The sequence below is a fragment of the Diplotaxodon limnothrissa genome, linkage group LG16 (assembly GCF_057381915.1).
Source record: "Diplotaxodon limnothrissa isolate DT_005_m linkage group LG16, D_limnothrissa_male_GT1.1, whole genome shotgun sequence".
Lineage (NCBI taxonomy): Eukaryota > Metazoa > Chordata > Actinopteri > Cichliformes > Cichlidae > Diplotaxodon > Diplotaxodon limnothrissa.
The window spans coordinates 37,897,627-37,917,767 of NC_140611.1; positions in this window are offsets into that span (position 1 = coordinate 37,897,627).

A 20,141-nucleotide genomic window follows, 5' to 3' on the forward strand; every position below is an offset into this window, starting at 1 on the left:
CTGCGGCCCTGAGCTCCTCCGGCAGGCTGTTCCACAGACGAGGACCATACCACTGAAAAGCTGCTTCTCCGTGAGTATGTGTCCTGACTTTAGGGACAATCAAAAGGCCAGTACCAGAGGACCTCAGGGTCCGCTGGACCATTAAGACATTTAAAAACCAATAAAAGAACTTTAAAATCGATCCTGAAACACACGGGGAGCCAGTGCAGCGATTCTAAAACCGGTGTAATGTGGGCCCGCCCTCTGGTCTTCGTCAGCACACGAGCTGCCGAGTTTTGCAAAAGTTGTAAAGTTGAAATATTCTTCTTAGGAAGACCAGAGAGCAGGGCATTACAGTAATCAATGCGACTGGTAATAAAAGCATGCATCAGCATCTCCGTGTTGGCCCGAGAGAGAATAGGGCGGACTCTGGCTATATTTTTTAGATGATAAAATCCAATTTTGGTTACATGTTTAATATGTGGGATAAAACCAAGCTCAGAGTCAAAAATAACACCCAGGTTTTTCACTTGTAGCGAAGGACATAGTGAAAATGCCTCTAATTTAGACAAGAGTTTCTCTCTCTGAGCCTCAGGACTGACGATTAAAACATCAGTTTTGTCCTGGTTAAGCTGTAAAAAGTTTTCTGCCATCCAAGATTTTATATCTAGAATACAGTTAAAAAGGGCATCCATTGGTCTGGTGTCATCAGGAGACACAGAGATGTACAGCTGAGTGTCATCCGCGTTAACTGTGAAAGTTCACTCCATGCCTCCTGATGACACCGCCGAGAGGGAGCATATACAAATTAAAAAGTACAGGGCCTAGAACCGACCCTTGAGGCACACCACATGTCATTCTATGGATCTTAGAGGAGCATGTATCCATACTCACCATAAAAGTTCTGTCAGAGAGATAGGAAGTGAACCAGTTGTGTACAGCACCAGAGAGGCCCACCATGTATTTCAGTCTGTTTAAAAGGCTGTATCTACTGTATCAAAGGCTGCGCTTAGATCCAGTAGCACCAGGACAGAGCTTTTGGGAGTCCCAGTTATATCTAAGATCATTTAGAACCTTTAGGAGAGCCGTCTCTGTGCTGTGGTTCACCCTAAATCCAGACTGGAATATCTCCAGGATCTGTCTATCATTCAGAAAATCAGTAATCTGAGTAAAAACAAGTTTTTCTAAGATTTTACTTAAAAATGGTGAGTTGGATACAGGTCTGTGGTTATTAAAATCATTACAATCCAAACTGCTCTTCTTCAGAAGGGGCCTCACCACCGCCGCAGGCAGCAGGGAAGACACCCAACTGAAGAGAGCAATTCATCATATATAAAAGCTCAGCTTCAAAGAATCCATAAAGTGTTTTAAAGAGTAAAGAAGGGATTGGATCTAAAAGACATGTGGTGGGTCTCACTGTGGAGAAAACTTTCTGAAGGTTCTCAGCATTAACCAGGACAAAGCTGTCCAGTGTCTCCTCAGGTACAATCGAGCCCTCAGATGTGTTTACAAACATATCGCGATTAGATAAAACATCAGATCTGATGGCGCTGACGTTTCCCCTGAAGTGGTCTGCAAACTGCTCACAGAGCGAGTCTGTGGGGGTTCTTTGGGAGCTGTTAAAATCAGGGTTAAATAAATGATCTATGGTGGAAAAGAGGACCTTGGGATTATTTTTGTTATTACTGATTATTTTGGCGAAGTATGAATTTCTTGAGTTCCTTAGTGTATTATTGTACATTTTAAGTTGCTCGCAAAATATTTGATGGTTGATAGTATTTTTATTTTTCCTCCATCTCCTTTCTGCTGCCCTGCAATTTCTTTTGAGTGTTTTGACTTCTTCGTTTCTCCAGGGTGATGCATGTTTTACGTTAATCTTTTTGGTGGTGAGTGGAGCAACGGAGTCAAGGCTTTTCTTCAGTTTGCTGTTGAAATGATTAAAAATCAAATCGCAGGGTGCAGGTAAAATCACAGGGGGGCATTCGTCTAAAACCCTGGTAAAATTTGCAGCCACTTCAGAGGTTAGATAGCGCCTCCTCACAGTTCGCACCGAGGTCTCTGAATAAAAATATCAGTGTGTCCCATTCGAGGTTGGAATTTTAAACTGGAACTCTCATTCAAGTTAGACTTCCAACTTGTCAAGTCAGAGCAGCCTGGACCAACCCCAGCAGAACAATCCAATGGCAGCTATACACATAAACAGCCACTGTTGAGTATTTGTTACTCACTGAATAAGCAATATAGATTTACAGTATAGAGAAACATTGTATTTGTGTTACTGTTTTAGCCTAGCTTACCACTTCCATTTGTGGATGCTTGCGTTTGGTAAGACATGTTAAAAACTAAAGCTGTGAACTATCTTCCCAGTACAGTCCAGTACATTAAGTACAGGTCCTGCTTAATATAAACTGGCTAATGTCACACTAGTACAAACCACTACAGATGAAAATCTTACTGCCGTGTTTGTTGTACAGAAAACTGTCAAACAGCAAAGCCGAACAAAGTATGCAGATGAAAAGAGGTGTATCGTTAAAAAGTTCTCCAGCAAACACGTTTTCCATCTCATGAATAAGCCCTCAAACCTGACAGGCACCAGGAGAGCAAGGCTGGTCGGCTTTTCTTTACACTGCTGAGTGCCTGAGAGGAGCGAAGAGCTGATTGAGGAAAAGTGCAACAGGTCCTAGAAGCACCGAATTTAGGTTATGATGGCATAAATTAGCCACTTGTCAGCCTGCCTGGTTCTTGAACAGTGTCTGCCTCATTCTGACACGTGTGAATTGTCCATTGAATGAACCACTTTGAACCAAAAAATAATGTATTCTAGAATTTCACCTGCTTTTTTTCACCTGGAAAAAAAGATGATGGGATGGGGGGAGTGGGGGCACATGAGCTCATCATAGCTGAAACAACCTTGGCTGTGAAAATTTTGGTAATGGAGAAGTGTTTACAGCACTGTTACGCTCCAGCCTAGGGGTACCGGTACGCAACATAAGAGTTCAAATGCAGAAAAACCCATTTCTTAGTGAACAGTGGTTTATTGGTTTATTTTAACTGAAGCGTGACTCCAGGGTGAACAAAGGCCAAAATAACAAACAAAACCAGCTTAATCAGTCAAGGAGGTGCTACCTAAACCCTACCCTAAACCTATAAACAGGAGGAAACAATACAGAAAACAACAAGGCAGCTCACCCCTTCGGCTTCAGTGACTATTTACAAGGTGCTATTTACAAGAGGAAGCTAATTTACACACTATATACTAGGTTACAGAGTTTGGAGGCCAGGGTCAGGTCTGCTGCTGCTGTCAGTTGCTGCCCCAGGACAACTGCTGGTGAGGGATTTTGAAAGCGACCACGTGATCAGGGGACCAATCAGCAGCCGTCAGCTTATCCAATCAGGGACCTGCAGAGACTTAAAGAAACAGCCACCAAAACACATTACGGCCAGGGCCGTAACACCCCCGCCCCCCCTCGCCCTTCCCAAGACCAAACATCTCCCCTATAGGTGTTTGGCACTTAGGAGTTCAGAAAACCACGCGACGGCGCATCTGCCATTACATTCTCGGTTCCTTTTTTGTGATGGATCTCCAGATTGAAATCCTTCCATCTCATGAGCCTCTGGTTAGAATTTTGCATCCTAGTCAAAAACACGAGGGGGTTGTGATCGGTGTAAACTAGAGATGGCACGATACCACTTTTTTATGTCCGATACCGATACCGATATCATAAATTTGGATATCTGCCGATACCGATATGAATCCGATATAGTGTTTTTTAATCAACAAAACTGTTTTTTTAAATATCTTGCTGCATTTTGTATAAGTTCATATTCAAGTTTAAAACAACAACTACACTAAAGCTATTCTGTTATACCTGTATGCAAAAAAAAATATTTCATAGTTCAGCAATACTGATCAATCTAATAAACTTAAACCTGCACCATCCTCCCTATTCTGGTATTTTAAAGAGTACTTAGCGTAAATATTAAGCAACCTAACTAATAGGGTTCCAACTCCCAGCAACAACAAAAATAAATAAATAAAAAATAGGGAACCACCCCTCACGCTCCACCTCATGATGCTTAATCAACATAATCAACCTTAATTTGACACAGTGTGGAAAAAAAAATGCACAGAAATCAATTATTTTTCAAGAAATATTAAATAGATTCAACATCTTTCTTCAACAAAATTGCAGACTGCACAGATGGTACCTTCTCAAAGGAAAAAGTACTATAGCTTACTAGGGTATATATATTAGACTTAATAGTCACTATATACAGTAATACAGTAAAAGGATGCTGGGCATCCTCTGCACACGGCCATTAACAACCAGAAGAGTCTGTTCAGTGACAGGTTGCTTCTCCCAAAGACAAGAACTAACAGACTTAAAAACTCCTTTGTCCCACACGCCATCAGACTGTTTAACTCCTCTCTGGAGGGGAGAGGGAGGGGAAACAGGAGGACAAAGGAGGGGGGAACAACTAAGCTGTAGTGCCTCTTCACCTCACTGTGCAATACCTTTTGTGCAATACTTTTGTAAATAGTCAACAGTGCAATAGACCTCAATACTTGAAATGTGCAATTCACTTGTATTTTTATTTTTTATTCCTATTTATTCTATTTATCCCCTTCGTATATTTTATTTATATTGTCTCTGTATTTATATATATGTGTGTGTGTGTGTGTGTGTGTGTGTGTGTGTGTGTGTGTGTGTGTGTATATATATATATATATATATATATATATATATATATATATATATATATATATATATATATATATATATATATATATATATATATATATATATATATATATATAATATTCTGTAACTCTGTAACTTCTGTCGGTGCTGTGCTTTTTTGGAAATCGAATTTCCCAGAGGAACCCACCCGAGGGATTAATAAAGTTCTATCTTATCTTATCTTATCTTATCTTAATTGTATTCATTTTACATCAAATTAAAACTTTGGGTGTCAGATAATTATTTATTAAACGCTAGACATTTTAAATGAGAATAAGAAAGAAAAGTATGTCTTTGTGCCCCCTTTTCCCTGTTAATGCCCTATCGGCCCCCCTGGCTAAACTTTGCTAGATCCGCCCCTGCACAGTTACAGCCGTCAGCTACATAGAAAAAGATCCTCGAGTAGAAAGTAATATTAAATACATTCTAACAACAGCTTATCAAGCTTAAACGTGCTGCTGTTGTTCAGCCGCTGGTTTCCTCTTTCTGGTGCAAAGTGGGCCAAAAACAAACAACAGAGAGGGACTCGCAACAGAAAAGCCGATCAGCTGATCATTAAGCAGTTTCATGATTGAAGTAGCAGCAAGAAGAGGCAGTCGCTCCATATATCGCTTGTTAAGCTTAACGCAGGAATGCTTTACAAACATTCAGAGATGGACTTACACACTTGCTTTACTTCTCTCGGGGATAACTTTGTCGGAGATGAAATGCCGGGTTGCTAGCGAAGCTCCAAAGCATGCCACAGCCGCTCTATCACGTGATGCATACTGCTCCGACGTGCTAACGTTCTGAGGTGAGTTACGGCGTGTTGCAAGTTTTGTGAGGTGCTTTCGTGATATTTAATGGATCGGATTACATTTTTTATTTTTCTCCGATATCCGATCCAGTAATTTAGGTCAGTATCGGACCGATACCGATACGTAATATCGGATCGGTCCATCTCTAGTGTAAACAATGACAGGTGATGAACTAGAGCCGACATAGACTTCAAAATGCTGTAGAGCAAGCAACAGAGAAAGAGCTTCTTTTTCAAAAAAAAGCATGACTTGACAGCAAGTAAACAAGTAGGTTTTGAGTTGTGATTTAAATAAGGGAATCTATATTTCTTAAGATGAAGGAAGTGAGTTCCAGAGCCGAGGAGCAGAGCGACTGAGAGCTCTGTGCCCCATAGTGGTAAGACGAGCAGAAGGAACAACAAGATGAAGATCTGAGAGAGCGGGAAACTGCGGTGATATGAGGCAGATCACAGAGATAAGAAGGGGCAAGGTTATGAATACACTTAAACGTGAGAACTGATTTTAAAGTTTATCCTGGCTTCTAGGGGCAACCAGTGAAGCTGTTGAAGAATTGGGGTGACATGGTCTCTAATGGGAGTACGAGTTATGACCCGAGCTCCAGAATTCTGAAGAAGTTGAAGTTTATGGAAGGACTTACTGGGGAGACCAAATAGGAGGGAGTTGCACTATGGACAAGGATGTCAGCAGCATGGAGAGGGACGAAGTCGGTTAATGTTACACAAGTGAAGGTATGCAGACCGGGCTTTGTAAAAAATGTGTGACATTGAAATGAGAGAGTAGTGTTGAGTATGACACCCAAACTCTTTACCTGCAGGAAAGGAAGGATCAGGGAATTTTCAATATTAATGGAGAAACTGTGAGATTTGGTTAAGGTAGAGGCCGTGCCAATGAGTAAAATTTCTGTTTTATTACTGTTTAGTTTGACAAAATTGGAGGAGAACCAAGATCTGATCTCCATAAGACAGTTCGAGAGGGAGGGAGGTGGAAGGGATGAATTAGGTTTGGTCAATGGTAACTTTATTGTCGCTAACGGGAAATTGATTTGCAGTATGTCTGTACAAACAAACAGACAACCAACACATCACATACACTCACCAAAATAATATAATATAAATATAAAACAACCTAGATTTTTCATCAAAAAAGTGCAGTGTGCAATGGCCACAACACTCATGGTTTAGTGTTATTAACTATGATAATAGCACTAGGTACAAAAGACAATCTATGTCTCTTTGTCTTCACTGCAGGCACTTTATAACGACAACCTGATGGAAGCAGTTGAAAATCATTAAAGAGTGGATGATCTGAACACAACAGGACAGAGGTTGCCTTCCGCAGCACCTGCCTGTTATAAAAGTCCACAAGCTGGACCTGAGACCTCCCTGAAATCTTGCCAGCCACTTTAACCAGGTTGTTAAGTCTGGTCCTATTATTCAGGGACATATTACCGTACCAAGCAATGATACAGAAAGTTAAAACAGATTCAGCTGTTTGGAAAAACAACCGTTTACTCTCACACACTGAGATCTGTCAGTTAAAAAGTCTAAATTCCAACCAACACGATTAAAATCAAGTTTAAACTGGTTAAGAAGCTTATCAACTAAAAGATGTGGCTGGATAGAATTAAAAGCTGAAGAAAAATCAATAAATAAGACCCGAGCATGAGCTTTGGCGCCATCAAGATGGCGATAAAGGAAGTTCAACAGAGTGACCACTGCATCATCCACACCTCTGCGAGGCCTGTATGCAAATTGTAGTGGATCTATCAGCTTCTCTACTTGCTGCAGGATCTCCTTCCTGACAAGTTTTTCAAAGGACTTCATCACTAAAGATGTAAGAGCAACAGGCCTAAAATCATTTAATGATGTAGGTTTTGTGGTCTTAGCAACCGGAGAAATAATTGATTTTTTCCATACCTCTGGAACCTTCTGTTGCTGAAGAGATAAAAGAAAGATGTAATAAAAAATACTGCATAATTGCTCTGCGCATGTTCTAAGCACCTGGCCACATATATTATCAGGACCTGGACTTTTATTAGTCTTACTCATTTTAAAAAGATTTCCCACCCTTCTTTCATCAAAGAACAAAGCTGGGGGGCCTCTGGTGCTCTCTATTAAGAAATCAAGCGTATTCCTTGGATTATAATTATCATTAAATCTCAAATAAAATCTATTCAGCTCACTGGCTGAGAGTCTGAACTAAAACCAGGGAGACTTATCTTATTACAGTCACTGTAACAGTGACCAGTCATGTGTTTCATGCCTGCCCAGGCCACCCTTAAGTTATTGCTACCCATCTCCGCCTCTACCTTATCCTTGTATTTTATTTAGGCTTTTTTAATTTCTGATCTAATCTCCTTCCTAATTTCTCTAACTTTCAAGATATTCCCTTCAATAAAAGCTTTTTTCCTTTCATGAATCAGCCTCATAAGAGCTATTGAAGACCATGGTTTGTAATTAGGGAAAAAATGCACAACCTTTGAGGGGATAATCATGTCTCTGCAAAAGGATATATAGCTGCAGACAACGTCAGTGAGTTCATTAATGTCTCTACATGATTCTATAAACACCGACCAGTCTGTACAGTCAAAGCAGCCCTGCAGGGCTAAAGAGGCGTCGTCACTCCAAACCTTTATGCGGTGTTTCCTCACTTTCTCTCTTCTCAGTACAGTCTTGTAAACTGGCAGAAGATGCACCGTGTTGTGATCCGAGGATCCGAGGGCGGGGCCAGCCACAGATGTATACGCGCCTTTTATGGAACCGTAACATAGATCCAGAGTCTTATTGAAGCGTGTGGGACAGTTCACATACTGATAAAAACTGCTCAGTGTTTTCTTCAAGTCGCAGCGATTAAAGTCCCCAAGAACAATATTAGGGGCTTCAGGAGAGAGAGATTGTAGTGAGTGGATGACGTTGGAGATGGTGACAGTCGCATTCTTAGGATTCGCTTTAGGGTGGATGTAAACGACGGTGACGTTGATCTGTGGGCATTCCCTCGGCAGATAAAACGGCCTCAAAGACACAGAGAGGAGCTCAATGTCAGGCAGACACACTTGTCTACGAATGGTCACGTTTTTACACCATTTCTGATTTATATACAAACACACCCCTCCTCCTTGAGATTTCTGGGTAGCTCCGGGGTCTCGATCCAAACGTATGGGAAACCCGAAGCCATTTAGTTCCAGAGAACAATCAGGGTCAGAATCCTTGAGCCAAGTCTCTGTGAATGCCATAAGACATGTATCCCTGTAGTCACGTAAATGTGCGACATTCAAATGCAGTTCATCCAATTTACTCCTCAGAGACTGCACATTAGCCAGGATTATTGATGGTAAAGGAATACGATTGTATCGTATTTGCTTCCGCAATCGCTGACGTAGGCCTCCCTTCTTACCCCGCTTCCTTGCTTTGACTCTGTTAAAAACAAAAGTGCCCCTGTGGTTACTGGATAACCCAGAGCTGGAAAACACTGGAGGGTGAAAAGAGTCCAGAGACGGGCCTTTCCACCGAAGATCCAGAAGAAACTCCCGTGAGTATGTAATTGTTTGAGAGTAGCACTGACTCCAAACAACCGTCAGGATTGCTAATAAAATAAAAAACCCATCTTCATTAAAAGAAGTTCCACAAAGCACAAGCCGATGCTATAGGATTTCCTATGAATTAGGTTTGGAGGAGATGTAGAGCTGGGTGTCATCAGCATAACAATGAAAATTGTATTATATTTTCAGAATATTTGGCCGAGAGGGAGCATGTCGATAATGAATAACAGAGGGCCTAAGACTGAACCCTGGGGCACACCAGCAGGAAACACAATAGAGACTTGAAGAGTGTGATTTAAGTTGGATAAACTGAGTGCGGTCTGAGAGATATGAGGTGAACCAGGCAAGGGGGGTGTGACTAATGCCAGTGGATGCTAATCTGCTCAGGAGGATATTATGAGAAATTGTATCAAATGCGCACTAAGATCGAGAAGGATGAGAATGGTTAAAAGACCAGAATCAGCTGCCATCAGAAGCTCATTAGTGATCCTTAACAAAGCAGTTTTTGTACTATGATTGGTGCGGAAACCAGACTGAAATTGTTCGTAGAGATTATGGTCACTGAGGTATGAGTGAAGCTGGGAGGCAACAACTTTAATACAGTGGGAAGAGGGTCAAGATGACAAGTGGATGATTTTGATTTTTGAATAAGATTTGATATATCAGCTATGGAGGGAAGAGTAAAACATGAAAATGACTGGGAGGAAGACGGTGAGGAAAACAGAAAGTCTACTTCACAGATTTTATGAGCGAGAAAAGATATAAGAGAGTTGCAAAAGTCAGCAGAGTCCATATGAGAGGGGAATGAGTCGGGAGGTTTTGTAATTTTACTAAACAATGAAAAGAGAGACCTGGAGTTACCTTCACTAGAACTGATTAAACCTGAATAGTATGCAGATTTGGCTGAGGCAATGCAGTCCTTATACAACAAGAGATGATCGTTATACATTTCTTTGTGTATAGTAAGTCCGGTTTTCTTGAACAGACATTCGAGTTCATATGACTTAAGAGAAAAGGAGCGTTTGACTCACACTGGACTCCTCCAGCATGGTAACACTCATCCAGTTCAGGGTGTCTTGACATAAACTGCAAAGCAACACCTCTCTAAGAAGATTTTATTAGAGCAGCCTGGTCTTCACATTTCACATCAAATTAAAATCACTTAGCAAGTTACTGCATGAAGTGGAAAACACACTATTAATTAACATTTACTTTGTCAGTTTTAATGATGGCGTGCCGCCGTGAATCATGGGATGGCACTGCCTCCTTTCCTTTCATAAAGGGTGACTCAGTGTATCCTCTGCTAATAAAGGAAGCCCTCAAAGCCTTTCCTTAGTTTTCAGATCATTTGACAGGCTCTGAATGTGGCCGAAGATACTTCCAGGTTACATCACACGCACACATGGGTATTTTTCTGTCCACATGGAAACATCAAATAAATAATATCCATCACTATAAAATGCCATGTTAAAGCAGTCAGGGGAGATAAAACCCTAACCTCAAATATCTCTAAATGTTGGCCAATCGGAAGCATAGCCTGAAGATACGATGATGCGCACTCTGATATCATGAAAGGAGTTTTTAAAAAGTTTATTTTTCAGTAGCCTAAAGGTGTGAACAAGAGGACAAAATGCACAGGAAAAGCCATGTTTACCAAAATAAAATGTACAGGTGGACAGGGCCTCGGTTAGGAAGCTTGACTGCACTTACCTGCGTCTTGTTCCCGCCTGTGTCCAACTATCAGTGACCCCTGTGTGTATCCACAGTCCCATCTCTTTGCCTTTGACAGTTTCATGCTCTTCATGCCAGTTTTTTCTGCTCTTGTGCTTTGTGCTCACTTTCACACTTTGTATCAGCCAAAATAAAAGCCCAGTTTTTGTTTTACTGTCTGCCTCTTTGTCCAGTATTTGGATCCTCTCCTCCTTCCTGACGATGCATACTGAGATGCTGATTTGCCTCCAGCCATGCGGCCTGTCTGGCTCGACTAGTTTATCCTCCTACAAATGATATAAGTGTAACGCACAAGCACGCATAAGAAATTCACATTCAGTGCCAACTATTTAATGCCAATGTAGGAAAAAGTCCAAGAAGCCAACTTCAGCCTGCAGCCACGTTTTTAACCAAGATTATTGTAAACTAATGCCTTGGTTTCTGAAAAATTAAAATCAATTTGTCATTTTTAAGACTGCTAGGGTGAGCAATTGTCCTAAACTCAAAGTAAATAAACTTACCATAAACTCAAAGGAAAGTAAACACTGAAGCCCGCTGTATAAATAGTTATTAGAAAAAGTAATCTCATGTGTTTACTTTAATGAAAAATGAATGAAACCCTGCTGCGATTCTTTCTGGCTTTCCACTTACCAAACTCCTCAACACACACACACGTAGGAAAATATTTAGTATACACATCCAGAAATGCATACACTTAGTTTCAGGTTGGCCATTCTTGTATTTTGCTCGTTTGTGTTGTTGTGTTTGCACATCTCTGTTGCTTGTGGGGCTCGCACACAAGAATTTCACTCGCATGTGCTGTGCCAGTGTGCCTGCACATGTGATGTGACAATAAAAAGTGATTTGATTTGATTTGATTTGAACACTCAGTGTGAGTGCAGAAGTGAAAGCGCAGTATTATCAGGTCAGACTGAAAGATACCGTATAATCACTCAAGTGGTAATTACAAAAATGTGTGGAATATTTGAGGCATGATTTCCCGATGCCGACGCGTCTGTGAGAGTCGCACCTGTGCGGAAACCAGCTGCGGCTGAAAACACTGTGAACAAACATTTTATCTGCCACTCACCCCACCGTATATAATCAAATCATTCAAATCAAGTGAAGGTGGAGAGAAGGGAGGCAATCATTTACTAATCGTTAGAAAGGAGGAATGTTTGTACGAGAGAGCGAAGTAATGAAATGTTGTTTTGCAGGTACTGAGAATTAAAAGGTTCAATTGGCTGTGATTTCCAAGCTTTGCTGGATATTTCATACGTGTGATAAAATGCAAACTGCAGGGAAGTGAACGTATTTTTATTTATTCTTCTCTGGCATTCTCAATTGAACCGAAACATTTTTATTCCAATGGTGGCGGTATTTTTTATTCAGTTCATTTCAAAATAAATTATAGTTGTTGTTGTTTTTTTGTTGTTCAGTTCATTTTTATTTCAAACATATACATTCACCAACATTTCATAAAATCTTTCCATGCAGTTGTTTAAAAAGGAGTAGGCAGAAGTCTATACTTATTTAGCCCTACCCCCTCAGGTTTACATCCTCATCATCTAAATTTGAACAACAAAAACGTATACAATGCCTTCAACTTAGAACATAACATCACAAAAAATATTTTCTCATGTTCAACTAAAACTATATTTAGATTTGCTAATTTACAGAAGAAAATTAACATCGCTTTGATTGCTTTCTTGGGTTAATTGCATTTTCTTCTCTCATTCTTATACTTAAACTGGTTAATATCACTACTGACCTTTATTTCTTCTTTTAACTCATTCCAGAATTTAACTCCCGCCATTGAAATAGACATCCTTTTCAATGTTGTTCTTACTCTTTGTAATTTTAAATTCCACTTCCCTCTAAAATTGTACTTCCCTTCTCTTTCTAAGATTTCGATTGGGAGCATCCCTTTCCTTGCCTTATATACAGTATTATTTGCACTGTTTTAAACTTCACCAGATCCTGGAATTTTATAGCTTGCGTCTTAATACTGTTTGTGTGAGCCCTATACCCCTCCTGATTTATTAGTCTAATAGCCCATTTCTGCATTATGATTATAGTCTGAATATTACTTATATATGTATTTCCTATTATGTATGGTAATAGTAAAGCACAATATAACATGTACAGTGTTTTCCTATCCAGAAATTGTTTTACTTTCCCCAAGACAGCAATGCCCTGAGCTAACTTTCCCCTCACATAACATAATTATTTATTTATTTATTTATTTATTTGTTGTTGGTATTGTATTTTTAAACTGTGACATCTGATTTTACATGCAAAACATAACAGTTATAAAGCGACGTGTGAAATGGAAACGAAGCCTGAATGTAATGATGTGTAGTTCTTTTCTAACCCACATTTAACTGAAAATAGAACAAAGATATGAAAAAAAAATACATTTTCTGTTTGCCTTCGATGTCTTTAGCATGTTGTGAAATTTTCCACACAGTATTAGTATTTCTTTTATCAGCTCTCTGTAAGGGTTTGAGGGACTCAAAATGATTTTCACGTCTTGCTTGTAAATATCAGCGTCTGAGCAGTTTGAGGCCTCCTTTGTGGTATTTTTCACTTCCATGACTTCCTAAAGGTTTCAGTAGGGGGCAGGTCTGGATTCCAGCCAGGCAAGTTTTGGGTCAGTACAGAGTGTGCTGTTGTAATCAGAAGCAACAGTGGGGCAAACCCTGAGAGTCAGTGAAGCTGTGCTGTGAGGACAAATGACTCACCTTTCAAAAACCAAAATGATTTCTCTTTAGAGCTCCACTAAATTTGTTTTCTTCCTGGGCCATTTTCTCTGTTGGTCCACAAAGAGGTCTGCAGTTTACTGCTCTGTGTATCTGCAGATGTTTCACGACTGTCACGCTTTCCGCTCCTTGCCTTAGTATAAAAACACGCATAGACAACCTACAATAGCTCGTATTTATTTGTCGTCAAAGTCAAGTCATAACCAGAAAACCTGAAAATACATCACAGAGCTTCCATAACTAAAGGGAATGACATAATGTGACCAAGTTTGGATCCATGAATGAATGAAACTTCTTATTGTAGCTCAAAGAATCATAACCATTCTTACCATAATCTCTGAATCTACCCCTCCTTCATCTGTCATACATGGAACATTTCACATTAGCATTAATAATGCATCCATGTAGTTTCTTCCTCTTGTCCAGCTTAGGGTCACATGGTGGTCTGGAGCCTATCCTGGCTGCCATAGGCTGAGAGGCAGGACCTTGGCGACCTATGACAGGGCTTGGCGTTAATAATGTTAACTGGGAAATGCAGCCAGGTAACCTCACTACACCTAGTTGGAAAATGGTGATAAAATGATATCACTTTACTTCAGAAAATTATGCCAAGGGTGTCATGATTGATCAGGTGATCCTGATCAATCACTAATATGAATCAATTAGGTAATATTTCATTAACCATTGGTTGTATTATATGCAGAATTTGTTCTTGGTGAAATAGGACTTTATTATAAAGGTTGTTAAGATCAGTGTTGGGAAGGTTACTTTTATAATGTATTCCACTACAGATTACAGATTACATGCCCCAAAATGTATTTTGTAATGTATTCCGTTACGTTACTCAATGAGAGTAACGTACTAATACTTTGGATTACTTAATATATTATCATGCTTTTTGCAACTACATGAACTGAAGGCTACTCTCCATACCAACACCAACTAGATGTTTAGATCTTAATATGAATGAGTAACAGTAGGTGGACATTAGGTAGGGCTGCACTTTTTGCAGCGATCTCGTACAGAAAACTATTCCGAATGAGGCTACATTCTTTAGAGCGACGCCTGTAACACTCTGCCTGTTGCCTTCATATTAAATCATTTTTGTGAATCTTTTTTTTTTATTATTTCTTCACGTCATTATGCGGGCTGCAAGTAGAGGTGACATGGGCCGCGAGATTGACACACAGACATGAGAGCCTCTTAATGCGTGTTTTATATTTTTGGTTTCCACGCCGGTGGAAACCCAGAGTTCATAGCCTTATGAAACAGGAAATACCGCATGTAATCCATTCATTTCAACAAAGTAACTGTATTCTGAATACCACCTTTTAAAACGGAATGTAACGGAATACAGTTACTCATATTTTGTATTTTAAATACGTAACGCCGGTACATGTATTCCGTTACTCCCGAACACTGGTTAAGTTCCAGAATCACGTCTGCTGTTTCTTGATTGGCTCCTCCCAGCACAGTGAATGTGGACGTGTGCTTTTCTCTCTGCTCTGTCCAAGGTGTGTATTGGCTGAAACAGGTGACTGCTGAGTGGCTGCTGTCAGTGGGCTTCCTGCATCTCGATTGTTGCCCTGTATCCTCCCAACTAACGGCCAGATCTTTAATAATTCTGTGTATTTGTGTAAGAACTGATCTAAGAGTCTGTCTGTGAAAAGTGTGGTTCACTAGTGTGCTTTTTATTACTGCACCTGTTTTCTAGTTAATTTTTGGTTGTTTTGGGGGTTTTGTAAATCTACTGTGTATATTAAGATATAGGAGTGAGAAGTCGTTTCTGTTGAATCCTCTTTCCTTTGGTTATGATTTCAGGCTAGAGATTTGTGTTTTGCTTGCTTTTATTTTCAGTTTGAGAACACTGGGGAACATTAAAGGCTTTGGTTATTGATTGGGCATCGCGATGAAGCAAATAAACTGCCACGTAACATTTTCAGTTGTTGTTGGCCTTTTCCTGGGTGTGGTTGGAGTTGTGGCTCATGTTACATACAGGTTTTTGTGTCGTTTTTGTGCTGATGTTGATGTAAGAGGAGGTTTAGAAGTCTCCAGTTACTGAGTCAGCAGAGTCAGGTGCACTATACCTTGAACTAGAAAGACTTTGATAAGACCACAGAACAGCTTTTCCACCGCGGCCCATCTTAAGCGATCGCTGGGCCACAGAGCACGGTCGCTGTGTGGAATCCTGTTTAATCTTTGCACTGCAGAGTTTAATTTGATTTTTGGAAGAATTCTGCATCCCAATCAGTGATTTCCTACAACATAGTCGCGCTCTCTGTGGGTGACTCTTTGACGTACCGAGTCTTAAATTAAATTAAAAGTCTGTGGGATGTTCCACTGGGTGTTTCTTTATGTAAATCAATGCATTCTATACAGTTCTCAAACTGTTTCAGTGGGTTTGTATGAAATGTCCACTGTCATTGAATAAACCACTCAACAGTGGCTAAAATTAGCTCCCCTCACCGCCATGTGACTGATCTCTAGCCGAGCATGTCATCATGAAGAAAATGTGATGTCGAGTCTCTTTGTGGGATTTAATAACAGGTTTTAACAGAGTCATGTTCGAATGAATGTATGGCTCGCTGAACATTTCATACAACTAAATGCAATGACGCTGCTAAAATAATGGAATCAATGCAGGCCTGTGTGCCAAAGTGTTTCCATGACTACAGAAAGTGTGCAGTCCCATATATGCCACAAACTCTTCACCACTTCATCACTGAGGTTCCCCAGTCTTAATGCACTGATGGCACACATTAGAGCAGGACTACGTGAATGTATGAATATGGTGTCTGGGGCAACTTTCCAATGAGGAGATAAAAAGTGGCACAACTAGGAAGTTATGGCTTCCAAATCTGGAAAGTGTTAATTGCAAGTTTCTAATGCTTTTAATCAAAAATAAAGTGAATAAAAAGAGGAGGCGAGGGTGAAGACGTCAGTCAACAACATCTGTGTAGTTTGCATTTATAAGAATAGCTAATACAGTCCCGATCAAAAGTTTAAGACCAGCTGAAAATGGCCAAAAATCATATTTTGCATGGTTGGATCTTAACAAGGTTCCAAACTTCAACATGCAACAAGAAGAAATGTTAGTGAGACAAAACATTTTTTAACATGGAATTTATTAAAAACAACACTTAAATTGAAACAGGCTGTTTTACAGCTGATCAAAAGTTTAGATCAGGTAGTCACACTGTCAGGATGGCAAAAAACGTTACCTTTTTGAACGTGGTCAGGTTGTTGAACTGTGTGAGCAGGGTCTCTCGCAGAACGCCATCGCTGCTGAGGTGGGACGCAGTCAGAAAACTTTTGTAAATGATCCTGAAGGTTATGGAACAGAAAAGTAAAGTGGAAGACCCCAAAAAATGTCACCAGCACTAGGGATGGGTATCGTTTAGGTTTTGTCCGATACCGGTGCCAAACTGGTACTTTTGAAACGGTGCCGGTGCTTAAACGGTGCTCGAACCGGTGCTTAAAGAATGGAGAACACAAAATTGGTCCAAAACTGTTTTCCACTTTTTCTTTGGTCATTTTAGCCTTTTTGGCCAGGGTGAAGGGAGTATCTGCCATCAAACAAGAAGACAGCCGCATGTAGCTATGATGATGTTTGCTAGTTCACCTTACATGCATTAATGTAATAACGTGGTTAGCCTACTCAACGTAAATTACACACGAACAACATTAAGCTCCTCACGCAGAGAAGAACGGCTGCTGCTGCATCATCATCATCATCATTTCTGCTACACTGACAGGGCTAGGGGCCAGGACTCTCCTCTTCGGGTTTTTGGGGGATGTTGCTAACTCCGCGTCCGATAACAGGCACCACACCCGCAGTAGATGTGCTCGGTGTGAGGTCTCGCAGCAAGCTATCAAATACGGCGCATTTCTCGGCTTTAAAAAAAACGCTATGCGTCGCCAGGTGTTTCATCAGATTTGAGGTGTTACCTCCTTTGACAGTATCACAGTATCAGCTTAAAGCACTTGTTGCTGCTGAGTTTGCATCTTTTGCTGTGAAGTACAGCCAGACTTATGACCACTTCGCCTTGGGCGTTTTTAATCTGTAGCTCTGCTCTAACAGAACGTACCTACCTGGCCCCGCCCACTGTCCTCGGAAACGTAAAATGATTGGCTAGAATCGAAAGCGTATCACAGCTCAGGAAAAAAAAGCACCGAAATAAAGCACCGAAATGTGCGCTGCTTTTCGGTCTGGTTACTACCGTTTATGTCAGAACCGGTGCCATGATACCGGTACCCATCCCTAACCAGCACTGAGCCAGTTGGCTGTCCGTCACCTTGTTAAGATCCAACCATGCAAATAAGATTTTTGGCCATTTTCAACTGCTCTTAAACTTTTGATCAGGACTGTAGTATCTACCAAATCTGACAGAGTGCTGTTCATGGATTAGTGCAAGTCTCCACCACTGCACTGATTAAGCGTCTTCACAAGAACACTTAGTTGTGATTAGAGATATACAGAGATATATGTCCTTTACTGTCTTCTGGGGGGGGGGGGGGAATCAATATTTAATCAGTGCTGTACAAAAGCAAGACAAGGATATTCACTTTTCTTTGAGCACTATAGAGGATCTTCCCATAGAGGTGAGTGCAGATCGATCTTTATGCACCCTGCAACTATAGCAAACAAGCCATATTTATGGAGAGACACTGAAAGCGCGGCGATAAGCCAACAGCGTGTAGCTCTAAAATATTTACAATGCATTTGAAGCAGAAAAAAAAAGCTCTGCTTAAAATGTTGACAAGCACAGTAACATTTCCAGGGTGCTGTGGAAGAACGATGGGGCACAAAGAAAAGACAAAATAAAATCTCTGACTTGTAACTGTCAGTGAAAAAAAGTCATGGTTGTAACTTGCACACAATGAAATATAAAAATCTGCAGTCGGTACAACAAACCACCTGGAGATTAGCTGAACATTTTGTCATCATTGTGCCACACTATGCAACACCTGGGACAATCATAACAACTCTTTAAATCATTATTTTAAGGTTAATATTCAGGTGGCAGCATGCCAATCTCAACACTGCTGCAATTATAGGGCTGCTGCATTATTAGCTGATACTTTTGCATCTTCCAAAGACAGTTGTGCTTTATCCAGTTACCACAAGCCAACTAGTCTCGGGAGCTTTGGGAATATATAATTTAGCTACATTACCTCAGGTGTCACCTGTGCTTATTATACCTGACAGGTGTCTGGAGGCAAGAAGGTGGAAGCACAAAGACCTGCAGAGGGAGCAGCAGGAGGTCAGCGTGCTTCTGACATCTCATTAAAGTTCGCCGAGATTTGAGAAAACATTTAAAAGAGCCAAACTTGTCTGTCACGGTAGGAATCCCCAGACATTAGCAAAAAGGAAGAGCAGATGCTACAGTACATAATACTACAGCCTGCAAAAGCTTTGAAAGATTTACATGGTGTATCCTCCAAACGCTGATGATGAAAGGAAAACATTTCTTTAAATATCGACAGCTGAGAGATTCTTGAAAGATTATCAGTGTCTCTCACTTTAAAGGCCCCAAACAAGCAGCTTGATTAAATATTAGCAACAAAAGAGTGTTTATAACATTCTTGGATGATGGCCTTTCTCAATCTGTTTTCTCACTGCATAGAATAACATTAGAAAACTGAAATGTCAGCAGAAGATACGCTTGTGTTATAAGTCAGTGAATACAAACCTCAGTCTAAGTTTGCATCCACTCATCCACCCAAACCGTCACCCTCGGATGAGAGGAAACCACTTAGGATGTTTAGGAGGAACACAGGAACCATCGAGGCTCAAGTCAGCCATGAACTGGAAACCACTGGAACACCAGCATCACCGTCCACAGTGAAGCCAGCTTTACATCACCATGAACTGAGAGGGTGTTAAAGAAAAAACACAGCAGAGAGGTCAGATATTTAGCAGTAAGATGGTGATGGCTGCCAAAAGCATCCGGTCGAGTTGCAACTTGCTAATGGACATTTAATCAGATATTAGTGGGGGTGTATGTGTTTGTGCACCCAGCTCTTACCTTTTAGGTCAGAGGTCTCAAACCTAAATGAGCTGTGGGCCACTGCTGGCACTGTCATCTCACTGGAGGGGCACTTTAGTGTTCAAGTAGTACAAAAACAACAAGAAAACACCCACAAATAGAGTTTTGTTTGTTTGTTTTTTAATTTCAAATATTGTTTAACAACACAGAACTGCAAACGTGAGCGTAAACTTTTTTTCTCACTCTTAACTAACTGAAGCCTTTCACTGAACCACCAAATAAACAAGCTGGTCCTCTCTTTCTGGACAGACGTGGCAGCACTTCTGCTATCATTTTGTTCATATTTAACAAAATAAAAGCGCAGACATAAGTACACATTAGTTTGTGACTCTCTCACTGAGCTAACAGCTTATTCCTCAGCATGTTTGTGCTCTCTGCTCATGTTGTCTTCATATTAAATCATTTTGGGCTTTTTAAAGAACTTATTTTAATATTGCACTCAACAACAAACAAGTGACAAAAAAGTCACTTCAAAAGACAAATTTCTTCATGTCAATATATGAGCCACAAGTGGCCCCTGGGCTGCGAGTTTGAGACCGTGAGCACAGTCTCCGTATAAAACA